Below are 14,177 nucleotides of genomic sequence, written 5' to 3' on the forward strand. Positions count from 1 at the left end.
TGTGAAAGTGCTGGAAGGTATATATAGTGACTGCATAGCAACCAAAGTTCTGCATAAAGAATAACAAAATTCCCATAAAGAAAGGTGTTAGGCAAGGAGTCACGATCTCCCCAGTACTATTCACAGCTTGCTTAGATGAAGTATTCAGAGACTTGGAATGGGAGCAGTTAGAGATAAAGATTGATTGAGAATACCTCAGTCATCTGCGATTCGCTGATGACATTGCCTTGCTATGTAACTCAGGGGATAAACTGCAAAGAATGATTGATGAACTAGACAGAAATAGCAGAAAAGTAGGCTTGAAAATCAATATGCAGAAGGCTAAGGTAATGTTCAAGAACCTCGGGAAGAAACGTCAGTTTACGTTAGGTAGCAAAGAACTGGAAGTAGTAGGCGAATATCCGCAGACCCCCCCCCCCCCCCCCCCCTCAAGCTATGAAAGAGAAATAACTCGAAGAATAAGATCGGGATAGAGTGCATTTGGCAAGTATTCGCAGATTATGACTAGCAGCTTACCGGTATCGCTGAAGAGGAAAGTATACATCAATTGCATCTTACCTATACTCACCAATGGGGGTGAAACGTGGAGGCTAACGAAAAGGGTTCTAGTTAAGTTGAGGACAACGCAGGGGACTATGGAACGAAAAAATGGTAGGTGTAACTTTAAGAGATAGGAAGCGCGCAGAGTGGGTCAGAGAAACAACCCGAGTTAATGACATTCTAGTTGAAATCAAAAAGAAGAAATGGGCATGGGCGGGACACGTAGTGCGAAGAGAGGATAACCGATGGTCGCTTAGGGTAACAAACTGGATTCCCAGGGAAGGAAAGCGTAGCAGGGGGCGGCAGAAAGTTAGGAGGGAGGATAAGGTAATAAGTTAACAGGGATCAAGTGGATTCAGCTAGTACAGGACCGGGTTAATTGGTGGAGTATGGGAGAGGCATTCGCCCTGCAGTGGCTATAGTCCGGCTGATGATGATGAATCGATTTAGCATCTTCTCAGGCTCTTAAAATTTTTATACACAATAGGTCTCATATTATTTCAGTCAGTTATCACACTTCTCTTCCAGTCATTATTATATTGGCATACCTAGAGGGCCTGTCCTGGACTTTTACTTTTTATATCTATACAAATGACTGCCTTCCTGCCTCGCACATTCTACTGCCATCTTATAATCTGATGACCAAATTTTTACTAGAAATTGAGGCCTTCATGTAACTGCGTCTAACTTCAAGCGTATCTCGTATCCTTGGAACACTGGTGTCTTTTAATCGACTATTGTCGTTAAGAAAACATGCTTTCAGTTTTCTCCATCACTACAAAGGATAGCTCAGCATTACGCCTGTTTGTGTTTTAACTCCGAAACTATTTCATCCCGATTTCATGTCGACTGTCACTCAAAATCCACCATCTCATAGTTTTTACACCAAGAAGCACTAGCACAAAAAAACAACAACAACATAAAAGCATCACTAAAAGCTAGGTGCTATTTCAGCTATGAAACGGTTAAGTTCAGAGGTAAGCTTTGCGGGTCATAAAATTTTATTCTTGCTAGCTAGTAAGCATTGCTACTACAGTTGTTCAAAGGATTCGGTGTCCTATCACTTTCGTCAATGTATCTTAAAAAACATTGATGGTTTCGTTTTCAAATCTTTTTCCACAGACCCGTATCTCAAGATATTTTTTTCTCCACACTCATTACTTAACATGAGCATTACGCATCCATTACTTCATATGAACGTGCTTCTGTGGTAAGTAAAAATTTACACCGTTTTCCGCCATAACATTTGGCATTCACTACCTCATGACATAAAGGAATCGACCATGCATCTTCGGTTCAAAGGGAAACTGAAACAGTTCATGCATGGGCCACGATTTTTTTGTTTAAAATAAAACTGAAGCAATTTCTCCTACGATTCCACGCGTAATCATTTCCATTTTCTTTTTCTTTGTTTGTATATGAGTTCTTGAAGTGCCTGAACATTCTGTGCCGAGTTTTATTTTGTTCATCGTGTTTTTTTTTCGTTTTACTTTTAGTACAGCGTTCTGCTTTTCTATTTCAGCTGCCCCACTCACCATATTTCCACATATGTTTGACCCATATTGCTCACATTTTCTTGCATATTAATGTGGGAGTTCCGCGTTCATCGTGTATATTTCCCTCCTCTATGTTTAAGAGTTTGTGTTCACGAAGTAAAATTGAATTGAATTGAAAAGCGAGTTTCTGAACTTCCGTCTGGTTGACGCGGGATTTACGTGACATATATACATTTTTCACGTGGGCGTTGGGTGTTCCATGTCTTGAGTAAGAGTACTGCGCGAGCAAGGAAATTTCATGCAAGTTAAGGGTATCTTTCGCGTTTCCAGTCTTAGGAGCGTAGTTTTTACACACACACACAAAAAAAAGATTAATAATTTTGCTCCAGGCTTGCAGTGTTTCTTCAAAACTGTACTACATCAAGTAAAAATCAGAGGTTGCATACAAACGAAACAGCGGATCTGTGAATGAAAGTAGTACTGTTCGCGGTGTGATCATAGTAATCAGAGCACAGAGCGGATCGATGGCTTTCACGTCATGCTTCTGCTCAGGCGGATCGTGCGCTCAAATGGCTCGTAACGGCAGAACATTCGTCGTTTTCTTGCGGGCACTTTACTAAGTGATTGTGGCTCAAAGCGCGCGTACTTTCATTCCCCAAATTTAAATATTCACACTGTTCTAGTTAACAACTTTCGACGCGTCTTGTCACAGTCTCACAGGTGTGTGGGCGCGCGAAAGCAACCACGAGTGCTCTGTTCGCTGTTCTTCTGTCCCGTTTCTGGAGGACAATATTTTGCGCGAAATAGGACTGTCATGTTTGTAAACAGTCGCGCAGGGCACGTTCTTTTGGGGAATATCAGTCCTCCACTTTGCTTGTCATCATCGCCATAGTGGTCATATAGAGACTGCGTCATCATCACCCGTTCAATTTAAATCGTGACAATAATTTGAGCGCAGGTTGCACATATATTGATCCACGTAACAAGATAAAATAGCTAACAGTACCCTAAAATTGACGCCCATTCGCCTATAAGTTGCGAATAAGTTATTAAAAAAATATATGTATTGTCTTCTAGGAATGCGGGCAAAACGTTTTCACGGACATTTTCACCACAGGCAAACAACAGCGTAGAGGCAGGACATCCACATCCGGAACGATGAAGATCCCTATATCGAAGCCTGCACATCTGTCACGTAGCTGTCCATACCCTTGTCTAGTCCTGGTTCAGTGGTGGGCATACATTACCGCGAATGGCACTGATCCATATCACACGACCGCAGACAGCACGTTCTCATATGGCTATCGCCAGATGAGCACAGCCGTTATCGGTCATAAACTACGGCTTTGACAGGGCACCATTGTGAGCGCTTACGCCGGGAAACCTCCGTGACACATCTATCGCTGTAGGAGCGAAAATGTTGAGAAGGCGTAATGAACCAGTCAGAAACAGTCTTTACCTTTCGTGCGCTGTCCGAACAGTTACAACCTCTATCCACAATGACTTCTGGTATCCAGCCGCCGGCGGCGAGCATGCAGGTGGAGGGTATACGAGCCGGAAACCCTCCCACCACAGTAGCTTAATCGCTTCTCACCAAGCCTCCGCCAAATGTGACACGGGACGTCCGTCAACGGGCCGGGCTACCTGTGAATGCTGCCTTGCAGGCATTGTGCTGCTTGGGCCATCGTGTCTCGATGAGCCCAACCTCGCCTCCTCCCCTTATTTCTTCCGTCTGGCTGTCCCGAGAAGAAAGAAATCAGGAAACGCCGCCTACGTAACTTGCTGCTCACGCCGCCGGGCCCGTATAAGTCAGTGCAGGGCTCGGGCGTTCACCACAAAAGAAGATGACATACCGAGGGCATAAACAGGGCTCAAAATAACAGCTTGAGGGGCTAGTTGGTGCTGCATAATGTCTCTTCGCATGTGTTTGTGTTTGTTGCGACACATTTCTGGGTATAAACAGGGCTGTGCGCGCAACCGGAGCACCGCATGCGGTTCGTGGGCCACGAGCGTCCCAAGGAATAGAAATTCAATGGAAGCGGAGGAATGCACACCGGGAGTGATACATTCGGGGACAGTAGATTTGCCTTGAGCAGTGGGACATTTTTGAGCAGCAGAAACTGTGAAAAGAGGGAAGGCGGGCGTTTTTAGAATCAGTGTTTGCACCTAACAGGCCTGATTAACCGCTGTTATGATTTGACGAATGTTGAGTCTAATCTGATCGGGGTTGGAGCCTGCCTCTAAATTCCTCGCATTATCTGGTACGCGCACACTGTTTAATGTTGCCGAGTGGTTTGATTCCTGCAAAGCAGTGAGTTCTAAATGCACGGAAACTGAAAATCTTGTCCTGACTCTAGAAGGACAAAGCGATATCGAAAAGGTCTTGATGCAGCTTCACTGAAGTCTTGTCTTGTGCTGACGTCCTTCAGCGAGTGTGCCTTTATTGGATGTAAAAATTGGACTTAAAAATTTAAAGCGGCCCCGAATTGGATTTTGGACAAGCGCTTGCGTATAGCCCTGGAAGCGATTGGATCCCTCAGCTCTCTTTGGCTAAGATGACAGGCTGGTGTTCGCGCTTGCGTTTAATCACGCGGCGTCCTAACGAGAGGGAAGTTAATATATTTTCCAGTGCCAGACAATCATGCACGTGAAATATGTATATTATTGCTTCTAGGGAGTAATCGTGGTGCTGTGCTAAACAAAACATTTAACAAAGCTCTTACAAGGGTCTCCTTCCCAAAAAAACATTCCGCACCCAGTCCGTTTCAACGCAAGCCTCGTTCTAACACGGTTGCGTTCTGTCTGGATGGTCTGTCTGGATGGAATTCAAGGGGAAATTTGAGGGCTGTGTATGGAATCCTCAGGAGTTTATTGCATTGTGTTGGCATTATTACGTTAAAAGTAGCAGCTATAATAATAATAATAAAAAAAAAAACAAGTGGACATAAACTATGCGTTTATTTTAGCTTCTTTTCGTTTTCGCAGGAGCGAGAGAGCGCAACTTGATTGAACACTTGGAAAACACCGTAGCCACGACTCGAAACGCCTGAGATTTTAGGTAATCATTATTTGATAATTGCACTCTCCTGAAGTTGTTTTACTCATCTATTTTTATAGTTCATTTGCTGTTGCACACAAAACTTGTGTTCGCAGCGTGTACGCATACTGCAGTTATACAGGCATTTCTTTGTTAGCCTAGAAGCTTGACAGCCACACCTTTTCACGGCATTTGATTTGTCTGGCCGTTAATTATACATAAATGATATCAGCTTTCTCTCTGTTAGACCTAGAAGCGCTCTGTGTGTGTTTTTTTTTTTTTTTTTTTTTCACAGTTCTCCATCGTAGATTAACGTCTTTCTCTAACCATGCATCAACTTTGCTGGAGGTTCGAGCAGTATACGAAGGAACCTTAAGCTGCTCATCACTTAATACACGTTTGCAGAGTACGGCTAGATAGTTTACACTATAAAGATCAAGACGAGAGTGATCAAGTCCTGCTTTCCTCGACCTCACTTTTATTTGTGTGGCAAGTCTGGAAAATTCAGATATAGTGAAGAAAATGGCCTAGCCTTCTGATGCGTGCCAAAATCTTGCTTTGATAGTTGTTCTTGCGCTCGTATCGAGTGGTTAACACAGCCGTTGAAAACCAATGAGGAGCGTCTTTGAATATGAATAGCAGGAAACTGCAAGCGCCCAGAAGGAAGATACGCAGATATATTGATTGCTGCTACGCGATCTTGCGACATACGAAAACATTAAGGTCATAAACAACTTTCCTTTGAAAAAAAAAAAAAAAAAACTGCGCTTGTGACTTTATGCACAGACATTTCGAACGATGTTCATGCGCTATATATTTCTACACTGCTAGTCTTTTGGAGCAGAGAGAGTCTTTTGCTCTCTTCATTTCTCCGGCCACAAAGCTTCTTTCATGACAGCCAAAAAATGTTCGTGGAGTGTTTCTTGAAGGAATACGTGTGAAAAATAAAAAAAAAAACGTTGTCTGTAATTATACATACGTGTCTTGCTCGAAATATTTGCCTCGATCGATCGAAAAGGTGAAACAGCTGATGAGCTGCGCTCAAATTTCGAAATTAGGAAGTATCGTAACCGTCGGCATTTTTTTTTTTTGTTGTTGTTGTTGTGATCCAAGAAGATGGGATGGTTATTCTGGAATATTGTAAAGTGCTCAGTGCATAGAATTGCAGTTTCAGAGTAACACCTGGCCATGCATCGACTTTCATGGGTTCAGGTTTTGGATGCAAGGCGCTGTGTCAATCCTGCCTCCGCAAACAGGCTCGAAGCCGGCGTGGCCGCAAACGTCTAACACGCGTTGTTGCATGACCACCACCACTCGATCTCAGTTCCTGTTCGTGACAGCGATCTTGAAATAAACCAATTGGTCCCCTCAGGGAAATGGCATGACAGACCCGGACAGGAAGCGTGGCAGTTTATCCTTCTTCCCTACGAATCAACAGCTTGTCACCAAATACTCGGTGAGGGCTAACAATGGCATACTTATGCTCTCACCCGCTGTAACTTGAAATGGCTTGAGCAGAAAAATAATGATGTTGTTCAATAGCAAGCCACGCATGTTGAGGACCTGAAACAACGATTTTTTTATTTTTATTTTTACCCCTTTTCGTATGTGGACGAAAAAAAAGCTCCGTTGCGTTGACCACGAGCTCAGATTACGAACGAGACAGCGAAACGTCACTGTCGCCCACGAGGACTTCGTCACCTCGACTCCTGATTGTCCCTGAGGCGAACGGACTGGACCGCAGCTTCTGCCAAATTGAGATGACCACGGGGCGCCCAGTGAGGCGCGTAGTTGACCACTCCACTACATGGACCCCCCGCTCGTTTTCAAGTGCGGGTCAGCGGGACGGCACCGGCGCGCACGCATGTGGCCTGGCCACCCACAAGGCAGCGGCAGCTGGCCGCAACGGTCAGCACAGCGGGACGCGCGCGTGCTGCCGTGCATCGTCCAGGCCGCCCTTGACCGTTGTTCGCAGAGAGACGAGGGAAAGGTCGGCAGAGTTTGACAGTCGAGCTGGCCGTTGCCACGCCAGGACGACGCGCTTGGACCGAGTCAATTAACCTTTTTTCGCCCCAAAACATGGCCCAGCGAGGCTGACGTGCGGCCGAGTGGCGCATATTGTTCGTTCGTTTTGTCACTTAGCGGCACAGCAGGGTATACCTGGCTTCTCCGAGCGCTCGAATGCATACACAAGGGAGACCGTTGGTACTATCACTCTGGCAAGCTGAACGGGATGGACGGGAAGCTGCCTCCTGCATGGGAGTGCACGTGCCAAGAGATCTGTTGCGACAACTCGCTGGGCAAAGAATTTCCTCCGAAAAGCAAAAGAGTGGCGTAAAAGCTCCCTCAGCAATCGTTGTATCAAGCTACCCTGCCGGAGAAACCCACTGCCAGTATTTGCTGCTGTTCCTTTTTTTTTTTTTTTTTTTGCATTTTCGTTTTGTTTCCACTTTGCGTATCTATTCTATATAATCGTGTGCAAGCACTATATACCGGCCTTAGCGTATCCACCACGAAAGTAAAAATCCGCTCTATATTCGGGCACAAATCAACGAAAGCCCTCCAGGTGTAAAAGTGATGATTTAAGCACGTTTATTACTCACTGTATGCAGGAGGGTGTCTTAGGATTCCTTTCCGGCGCGGCAGCAAGATTTCATACCTTGGTTGCTGAGTGGAGAAAATAAAACATTTATTTTGTACTGATGTATGCTTCTTTTTAAACATTTACCACGGGCTTGCTTCTGTAAACGTATATCTGTGTTTTTTGTTTTCTTTTTTTTTCTTTTTTTTTTCTTTTTTTTTTCTTTTTTTTTTTTGCTTGGGGCCGCGTCTCACGACGGAATACCATGTACCTGATTGGTAGCAAAACGCCTACCCTTCGTTAGCGCGAAAGCGAATACCAGGAATTGATTTTTTAAGACCGTCGTTGGGCTTCAAATTCACTATTGCCTGTAATGAAATGCAGCTCCCCATTTACCCAGAGAGAGAGAGAGAGAGAGAGAGAGAGAGAGAAACACTGGGCGTATCGCACTTACCGGAACAGATATTGATATACTGTTTGCAGGGAGATTGCCAGCGGCCCACTTCTCTTAGGGTGCGACGATATCGCTTCAAGTATGGCCAAATTCCGATTTCATCAATGTGAGAGCGAGCATGAATTATTCACTGCGGCCGTCACTGATAATTCATTAAAACAAAATGATCCTTTTGTGAGGGCTAGCGTCTTATCTCAGAAGATTCTGTATTTCTTGAAGTGAATTTTTTTCACGCACAGCTCCTTCTGACTCCTGGAGGAGGAATCAAGCGAGTGACTGCGGTACAGAGTGAAAGTGCAAGCCGGCTGAGAAATTTTTCACACAACACGAACAGGTTGTGCTGTGTGAAGTTTCGAAATGGCCCTCCCTCTTCGGTTCAAACTTAGCGCGGCATTACAACTGGGGCACAGAATATAGGTGTCATGTTAGAATGTAAAGCATATAAAGAACCAAAAGAAGTTGTCGTTCCTTAGGCCGTGTTCTTTAGGCCACGGAGATAAAAAAGGTGCCCGTACGCTGAGCGATGAAAGTGCAGCTGAAGAATCCCAGATGCTCGATTGATTGATTGATTGATTGATTGATTGATTGATTGATTGATTGAAAACTTTATTTGTTTTTTGGAAGTTTGTTAGCGGTGGAGGTCGAGGCTTTTTCTGGAAGTCCGTCACCTCCCTGGCCGTGGTTGGGCCCCTAGTCCAGGGCTCCACTGAGTCGGGCCACCTCGCTTGCGTGTGCTATGAGTGCCCTCTGGGCCTCTAGCTCGCAGCTGGTGAGCCGGCTCTCCCATTGCTCCGCACTTGGTGTTTTCTGTTTGTGAAATGCATGATTTCTCTCGCATTCCCATGGGATGTGATATTGTGTTGGTTTTGATCCGCACCATGGGCAGCTGGCGCTACATTGTGTTGGAAAAATCTTGTTTAGTATGTGTAGGTTTAATCGGGTGACGTATGATTGCCCCTTCTACCTTTCTCCTTTCCTTCATCCCATTCCTTATGGCGTAGTTCAGATGTCCACCATACGTGAGTCAGGTTTAACACGGTAGCGTTAAAGGCCCTGTCCACCGAAGATCGTGCCTTGGCGTTGGCGTTGTGAGCGAAAGATCACGAGCATGGCGCAGGCAGTTGACATCGCCGAGCTGGACGCAGGGTTGCTTGCCTGACATTCTGTTTGGCAGGAGCTACCAACTCGGACCTCTGAATTCATATGGAAGGGTGTTGTTGGAATCAGCCCGCCAGGATCCTCCCATTCCCGTTACCCCTATAGGCAACGCAGACGCGTTCATAAGGCTCGGTTAAAGCGCGGCGCTTTACATGTGGGCTGGTAGCCCACACCGCCATACCAAAAGGCGGAGTCTAAGTGTACCCCGTAATTTTTTCTCGGCTTTCCTTTCCTAATATCCAATTATTATTGCTGTGTGGTAACTGATGTTACATGAATTTTCAGTGTGAAGCAGCAGATGCCTTCATTTCGTACATTGCGCCTTGCTCCTCCTCCAGACAGGGAGGGAGAAGTACAGATAGTACTGTTTGCTATTATGAACTACCCACAATATTGTCACGTGGTGGTGACAAGGTCGATGACACAAATGAAGAGTCGATGATTGCACTGAAGAAACTCTTTATTGGGCTGACTTACGCCCGCAAAAGAACTAAGCAACTCGGCGGCGGCGATAGCAACAAACGTGCTCCTCGGTCGTCGAGCTAAGAATACCCGTCGCACTCGTCAACGCTCAATTTAAAGGCTGCTCAGAACAATCTAGATAACGTCGCAAACAGCTACCAGCACGGGCTGGAACATTGTGGAAAGACACCCGAGTGGCCGGAACCTTCGAGACAGATCTCGGTGCATCTTGCGCTACAACAAAACTGATAAAGGTGCGACTCGCGACATCCAGCATTAACCAACAAAGATTACAGAACTGATACGCGATCCAGAATCAGAGTGATAAGGCCGCATGCTGGCGGCTATTAAAAAACAACAAATACAGTTTTGAAGTTTTCGCGGCAATATTTATTTCGTGTTTTGAGCAGGAGCACGTGTATCTTGTCTAGGCGACAACGCTTCGTCAACTTGTGCACATAAACTGGAGAGTAATAATGAATTCCTTTTTGACATCTCTAATAAGTCATATTCAGAGGGCAGCAGCGACCACTGCTTCTCCGCATAGTCCCACTCCACTCAGCTCACGGGCGCTGGAGCCTAAGCAGCTTTGGCTCACTTGTCGGCTCATGAAATCACGCCACGTCATTTCGGCACCCGTAAAACATTTGTTATAACTCATGACACTTGCTTTGACAGTCACAAAATTTTGATTACGGTGGACTAGACTTAACGGTTTACGTATCGTACACTTATGGCTTTTTGGTGTACAGTGCTCACCTTTGTATCGAGCCGTGAAATCCCAGCAGAAAGCAATGTGGCATACTCTTCAGATATGATATATAGTGGGCATAACGACACTTGCGTACAGTCCAACAGAGATCTGTGACGTAAGCGAAATGTTGTGGTTCTGCTGTTCCTCGTCTGGGCAAAAGGAGGCGAAAAATAGGTTCGGGCTTGAAACGAAAGTTTGAAACGAAAGTTTTCAAAGCAGCTTTCTGATTTTACAGTGCGCCTCTGATGTCCCTAAGCGAAGAGCGATCAGGGACAACCTAGAACAGATTGGCATAGTATGAAAGGTAATTTCTACGGCGGAGTATATTACGCGAGACCTTATACAGCTTGCTCGGCTTTTGTTTCGGCTCGGGCTTTGTCAGAAGGATTCGGAACTTGGTAGGAAAAATGGAGGCCCGTAGTTCAGGCTGCGTGCCTCACCGCGCGGTACAAGTGTCCATCGAGAGCTGTGACAGATACTGCTCCTTTAAATATCTACAAACCAATTTACAAATTAAGTGTAGGTGTCCATCGAGAGCTGTGACAGATACTGCTCCTTTAAATATCTACAAACCAATTTACAAATTAAGTGTAGGTGTCCACCGAAAATGAGGCAAATACATATGCGTCTCCATTTCCTTAAAAACCTACTTAACAAATTTTAAAAAATTGGTAGAATGAAGAGACTGTGTTAAAAGTGCTATCGTGTCTGCTCTGAAGGCAAGGCTTATGCGTCCCGCTAATTCGTTTTAATCAACACGAAACAAAGGAGGGTAAGTGGCGGGCGCGCGACTCAAACATGTAAACAAAACCTGACGAAATATTTTCTTTGCTTAACAGTACCAATGTAGGCGCCCGGCCGATAAGATTGGTTTGGTTGGGGGGGTTGAACGTCCCAAATCGACTCAGGCTATGAGAGACGCCGTAATGGAGGACTCCGGAAAGTTCGACCACCTGGGGTTCTTTAACGTGCACTGACATCGCACAGCACACGGACGCCACTCCGTTTCGCCTCGATCGAAACGCAGCCGCTGAGGCCGGGAATCGATCCCGCTTCCTTGGGCACAGTAGTCGAGTACCATAACCACTGCGCCACTGAAATGCATGCTGAAGTGCTGCGTGCACGCAGCATTTCAGCATTTTAAAGCCGAACGCCTTTCTTGGGTCGTTGCCAAATCTCGCGTGCGCGAGATCTGCTGGCGAGATCTGTTCGCAAGATTCCGCGAGATATTGTCATGTAGTGGGGACAAGGCCGTACACACCAAAAGGCGACACAGGCGTGATGGTACTGAAATCAACTCTTTATTGGGCTGACTTACGCGCGCAAAAGAACTAAGCAACTCGGCGGCGGCGATAGCAATAAACGTGCTCGTCGATCGTCGAACTAAGAATGCCTGTCGCGAACATCAACGCTCAATTTAAAGGCTGCTCCGAACCATCTAGATAACGTCGCAAACAGTTACTAGCACAACCTGGAACATTATAGAAACATATGCGACTGGTCGGAATCTTCGAGACAGATCTCGGCGCATCTTACGTGACAAAGAAACTTATAAAGGTTCGTCTCGCGACATCGAGCATTAACAAACAAATACAGAATTGATACGCGTGCCAGAATCACAGTGATAAGGCCGCATGCCGGCGGCTGTTAAAAAACAAAATTTATTTTCTATATTTCTATGGTACGTTTATATTTATGTTCAAGTATGACTGCTGAACAACCCTGTACCCCCCCCCCCCCCCCTTATGCAATGTTCCGAACGGGACCTTTAAGGGTTAATAAATGATAAATGATGATGATGATACAGTTTTATAGATTTCGCGGCATTACTCCCCCGTTAAAAAAACGTCGACTCGATGTTCCAAAATAAACAAAGCAACTTATATAGAAACATTACAAAGTTTAAACATCACGGATTCTTTAACGCGCGTAATAAGGCTTCAAATTAACAACATGTACGGTTTCTGGACGCGCGCGTCGCCGTTGTTATGCTGTCGTACCGTCGGGAATGACTTCATAGTCGAGTTGTCCGACGCGGCGAAGGATTTTGTATGGCCCAAAGTATCGACGCAGTAGCTTTTCACTTAGTCCACGGCGGCGAATTGGTGTCCAAACCCACACTTGGTCTCCTGGATTTTACTCTGCGTGGCGTCGTCGTAAGTAGTATCGTCGGGTGTCGGTGCGCTGTTGGTCTTTAATACGCAACCGTGCGAGTCGTCGGGCTTCCTCTGCATGCTGCCGGTAGGCGGCGACGTCAAAGTTTTCCTCGTTGGTTACGTGCGGCAGCATTGCGTCGAGCGTCGTCGTGGGCTCCCTGCCGTGCACAAGCTTGAACGGGGTCGCTCTGGTCGTCTCCTGGACTGCCGTTTTATACGCGAAGATCACGTACGGCAAGATGTGTCCCAGGTCTTGTGTTCAGCGTCGACATACATGGCGATCATGTCTGCGATCGTTTTGTTCAGGAGCTTCGTAAGGCCATTGGTCTAGGGAGGGTAGACAGTTGTTCGTCGATGGATTGTATGGCTGTATTCCAGGATGGCTTGCGTCAACTCTGCCGTAAACGCCATTCCTCTGTCCGTGATGAGCACTTATGGGGCACCGTGTCGCAAGAGAATTTGTTCGACAAAAAAATTGCCGACTTCTACCGCGGTATCATTGGGTAGTGCTTTTGCTTCGGCGTAACGAGTAAGGTACTCAGTGGCCACGATGATCCACCTGTTACCAATAGACAAAGATAGAAAGGGGCCGAGGAGGTCCATCTCAATTTGTTGAAAGGACAATATTTGGCGGCGGAATCGGGTTTAGTAGTCCTGTTGGTCTGATCGGCGGCGTCTTGCGTCGTTGACACTCACGACACGTCTTCACGAAGTGGGCAACTTCGGCTGGCAGTAGCGGCCAGTAGTACTTCTCCTGGATTCGGCATAACATCCGCGCAAACCCGAGATGGCCTGCTGTGGGCTCATCGTGCAACGCCTGCAGGATTTCCTGCCGGAGGTTTTTAGGTACAACAAGAAGCTGCTCGGTCCTGTTGGATGCGAAGTTCTTCTTCACGAGGAGGCCATTGCTTAACGCGAACGATGATAAATGTGGCCTGAACACACCAGGAGGAAAAGAGGTCGCACGATCTCTCCGATGAGGCCCCGAAGGTTCTCTCCGCTTGTAAATGCGCTGGGGTAGTGGCTTGAGTAGTCCGGTTGCAGTGGTCGCTCGTAGTGGCGCATCCGGGTGTCCAACATATTCTCGATGGTAGACGCTTCCGTTTCAAATTCCGCCACAGTTTTTGGCGGATTTAGGACAAGACTTGCAAAAAGCGACTCTTTAACACTTCGCATAAAAGATTTCACTTTCTCACCTTCGGTCATGTTAGGGTCGGCGCGGCGAAAGAGGCGCTTCATTTCCTTTACGTAGACCAGGACGGGCTCGCTTGGCAGTTGAAGTCTTGATTGGAGGAGGGCCTGAGCTCTTTCTTTTCGGACAGAACTTGCAAAGGCCATCAAAAAGTCTGCTTTGAATGCCTCCCAATCCTTTAAACATGTCTTGTGATTTTCGAACCAAACTCGGGCATGTCCTTGGAGAACAAAGTAGACTTGCCTGAGTTTCGCAACGTCGTTCCAGCCGTTGAATTCTGCCACACGGTTGAAAAGGTCCATCCATTTTTCCGCATCTTCACTGGGCAGTCCTTGGAAGAGTGGGGA

Source organism: Amblyomma maculatum, chromosome 1 (assembly GCF_055883805.1).
Source record: "Amblyomma maculatum isolate TAMU_Amacu chromosome 1, ASM5588380v1, whole genome shotgun sequence".
In the NCBI taxonomy this organism is placed as follows: domain Eukaryota; kingdom Metazoa; phylum Arthropoda; class Arachnida; order Ixodida; family Ixodidae; genus Amblyomma; species Amblyomma maculatum.